This window comes from Myotis nattereri (genome assembly GCF_964212035.1).
Source record: "Myotis nattereri genome assembly, chromosome: 3".
Lineage (NCBI taxonomy): Eukaryota > Metazoa > Chordata > Mammalia > Chiroptera > Vespertilionidae > Myotis > Myotis nattereri.
This window is the reverse complement of record NC_138077.1, coordinates 214,628,402-214,632,968: the sequence shown is the minus strand read 5'-3', so window position 1 is coordinate 214,632,968 and position 4,567 is coordinate 214,628,402.

The following is a 4,567-nucleotide window of genomic DNA, read 5'->3' as shown; positions in this document are numbered from 1 at the left end:
AGGGCAGGCCTCTCATTGGGCAGCTCAGGCCACATGTCCACCCAGTGACCGATCATTGGCCTCAGGTTTCCAGTGCTGAGCGGTACTCCCCACCCACATCCGGGTGATTGGGCCCTGACAGGGGCAGGACAGAGGAGCTGGCCTAGTGTCTCAAAGAATGAACTCCCAGAGCACAGCTGCAGGACCACCCTCTGCCGGCTCCCCGCGGGAGCACGGCCGCAGCTGGAGCTGGCTTCCCTCCACGCTCCCAGGAACACCAGCGTTCATTTCCGCCCCCTCCTGTCGGAGGGAGTGTGATTAGTTGGTAGAGCAACATCCTAATGTTCTTGGCTGGGAACCAAGGCTCTCGGGGAGAGCATTCAGCCTCTTCAAGTGCATGTTTCCACACACCCCTGTGCCCTGCTGCGGCGCGCAGGGGAGGGGCGGGAGGGCAGCGCCCACGGGTGGGAGACCAGCGCAGGACACCGCACACCGCACACCGCACACCGCACACCGCACACCGCACACCGCACACCGCACACCACCGGCCGCGGAATCCCGCACATCTTCGCCCACGGGGTCCTGGCTGCAGGGGTGCTTTGCTCTGTGTGTGTGTGTTTTTTAAAAAAATACATGTTTATTGATTTCAGAGAGAGGAAGGGGGCGGGAGAGAGAGATAGACACAATGATGAGAGAGAATCATGGGTCGGCTGCCTCCTGCAGACCTCACACCGGGGACCGAGCCCGCAACCCGGGCCTGTGCCCTGACCTCCCGGTTCATAGGTCGGCGCTCAATCCCTGAGCCACGCCGGCTGGGCGCTCTGGTTCATTTCCGCCTTCCTGCGTGCGTGGGTGGGTCTCAGGGGGGCACACCTAGGGCTCCGTCTCTCCCCAAGCCCCCGGGGGACTGTCTGGAGAAGGAGACGCAGGAGGGAAGGGGATGGATGGCCGCGTGGGTGCCCCCCACCCGGGCCCCTGGCCTTTCTCTCCGGCTGGGACTTGGGCCGGTGGGAGAGGACTGGGTGTGCACTTCCCTCTCATCTTCGAAGACAAGGTGGGGGAGCGGGAGGCATGCGAGGCTGGGGGGCCCTGCGTGGACAGAGTCCACACCTGAGTGTCAGAGCCTTAGAGGCCTGGGGTGGGGGAGGGAGGGTGGAGAGAGCTGATGGATCCGCGAACCCGTGCTGTTTTCCACCCGCCACACAATGGACTAATCAGGTTCCTGGGTTTTAATAAGTCAGTAGGTCCAGCTGTTTCCCCTTGTATGTTACAAATGTTAATTATCTTCTAATTACTTATCAGCCGAGGCTGCCCTGGCAACCAGCGCCCCCGAAGCCGGGCCAAATGAGTGCAGAGCGTCAAAAAGGAGTAGATGAATCCACGCTGCTGCTGGCGGCGGCTCCCGGAGATTTCTCAGGGCCCGCGGGCTTCCTTTTATCGGGGTAATATTTTTGGAGGCGAGGCACCGGGGCAGGCGCATGGGGACAGGCACAGCCGAGTGTCGGGAGGGTCCCGGCAGCCCCACTCCGACTGTGTTGGTTCATTTCATCCAGCGGCTCAGCCGTGCAGCATCCAGGCCCAGAGGAGCATGAGATGCAGGGCATCGTTCCGGAAACGGGAGGGCAGGCCCGTCTCCAGGCAGCTGGCTCCTGGGGTGTTCTCCAAGGCCCTGCTCCTGCTCGCCCCTCCTCCCGGAGCCACTGGGCACCTGCTTCCCCGGACCTCACCAAGCCAACAGGGTGGGCACGTCTCCAAGCTGCGCCTTTGAACGGTTGCCCCTCCAGGTGCCCTTGGGGGGAGGATGTGCTGGTGGCCACGCTAATGCCTGGACTTGTGCCTTGACAGACCCTGGGGCCTTGCCGCCGTCTAAGTCTATATTTGTATTGATTTCTGGGAGGAAGGGAGAGGCAGAGGGAGACAGAAACATCAATGATGGGAGAGCATCATTGATCGCTGCCTCCTGCACGCCCCCTACAAGCCCACAGCCCGGCACGTGCCCTGACCGGGAATCGAACCGTGACCTCCTGGTTCATAGGTCGACGCTCGACCACTGAGCCCCGCCAGCCGGGCAGCCATCTCATTCTAGTTGGTGGTCGGATTCTCTAATGTCGGAAGAACAGCACCTGCCATGAGGGGCCTCCCGCGGAGGGCAGCTGCCTGCGGGCTGGTGTCTCCTCCCTGCTCATCACCGGCCTGGCAGCGGGACCCTGCAGGACGTCCTTCTTCATGGCAGGACCTGCCCGGTCCCTTCGGATGTGCACTCAGTCCCCCTGCAGCACGCCCTCCTCTGGCTTCCTGCTCCGAGACCCCTCTGCTCCGCACGAGGAATAAAGAGAAGGGGTGTGAAGGCAAACGGTGATGCAGTCCTTGGCCAGGCAGTGCCTGCAGCTCTACTGAAAGGCTGCTCGATTTCCCCTGGAGTCAAGGTTGCACCGATTTCTGTGGAATCCGTGGCGCCAGGCAGTCCTTCCAGCTGCACAGCTGGACTGGCTGGTGGGCAGGGGCTGCATTTTGCAAGATCCTCACAGCATCTGTAGCTGCCCTGTGTGTTCATTCATTCACTTACTCACTTGTTCCTCTTTTCATCTACCTAACCCCACATCCGTCCATCCATCCACCACTTATCCATCCATCCATCCATCCATTCATATATCTACCCATCCATTGTTCCACCCATCCCTCAATCTATCCAGCAACCTATCCATCCATCCATCCATCCATCCATCCATCCACCCACCCATCCACCCATCCATCCATTCATATAACTATTCCTATATCCATCCATCCATCTATTTATCCATCCATCCCTTCATCCATCCATCCATCCATCCATTCATATATCTACCCATCCATTGTTCCACCCATCCCTCAATCTATCCAGCAACCTATCCATCCATCCATCTATCTATCCATCCATCTATCCATCCATTTATCCATCCATCCATCCATCCATCCATCCATCCATCCATCCACCCATCCATTCATATAACTATTCCTATATCCATCCATCCATTGTTCCATCCATCCATCTATCCACCAACCTATCCATCCATCCATCCATCCATTCATATATCTACCCATCCATTGTTCCACCCATCCCTCAATCTATCCAGCAACCTATCCATCCATCCATCCATCCATCCATCCATCCATCCATCCACCCACCCATCCACCCACCCATCCATTCATATAACTATTCCTATATCCATCCATCCATCCATCCATCCATCTATTTATCTATCCATCCATTCATCCATCCATCCATCCATCCATTCATATATCTACCCATCCATTGTTCCACCCATCCCTCAATCTATCCAGCAACCTATCCATCCATCCATCTATCCATCCATCTATCCATCCATTTATCCATCCATCCATCCACCCATCCATCCATCCATCCATTTGTCCATCCATCCATTGTTCCACCCATCCCTCAATCTATCCAGCAACCTATCCATCCATCCATCCACCCACCCATCCATTCATATAACTATTCCTATATCCATCCATCCATTGTTCCATCCATCCATCCATCCATCCATCCATCCATCCATCCATCCATCCATCCATTGTTCCATCCATCCATCTATCCACCAACCTATCCATCCATCCATCCATCCATCCATCCATCCATCCATCCATCCATTCATATATCCATCCATCCACCCATCCATTTGTCCACCCTCCCACCTGCCCTCCCACCTAAGAAACACCACGTGCCAGCCAGTATGTACTGTGATGCTTGGAATGCCCACTCCTGAAGGACCTGGGGGTTGTGGCTGTACCTGCTGCGGTTACTAGGGTTGTCCCCCAAAGGATAAAAACGAGTGACATGCAACAGAAATGGGTTGTCTCACGTTTTGGAGGCTAGATATTGAGATCAGCTTTTAGCAGAGAAGCCCATCTGTCACTAGGAGTCCTGGGAGGGCTTGGAGATGCCCTGTGCTCTGGCCCTCGGCCCGGAGCCAGTGATGGAGGCCGGCCTGCTCCGCGCTCTCCTGTGGAGGACCCCGGGGCACCCGGCCACCCACTCCGCACAGACGCTTCCAACTTGTCATCGCTCCAGGCATCCTCCAGGGAAGACTCCCTTTGCAGTGGGCTGCCACTGTCCCCACTGGCCCCTGTCCCTCGCGGCATATCACCCACCAGAAGCCCTCTCGTCCTCGGCCCCCAGGGCAGCGCTGCCCACAGCCTCTGTCGCAGACTCATGTCTAGGAGTGTGCTGACTTCGTCTGTCCTACATGCTCTTGGGGACATGGGTCAGGCCTCCTGGGGTCTCCTACGAGCTCCCTTCCTGCAGGTGAGGGAGGTGCCCACCTGTTATTCCCAGAGGGCAGTGATGTGAGGGGCCCCGGCAGACAAGCCGACCTGGGAATGCCAGCGCCCCCTGCACCTCTGCAGCTGCATGCCCGTGCTCCTCAGGTGGCTCAGGCTGACGACCCGGAGGCCAGTTCTGCAATCGTGCCGGGTGCTCGGGCCGTGCGTGGACTGCACGGGGCACCGTAGGCCTTGACTTTGCTCCTCAACAGAACTCGAGTGAGAAGCCCCCCGGGCCTCCTCTACGGGCTCCGGCGTCGGCTGAGAA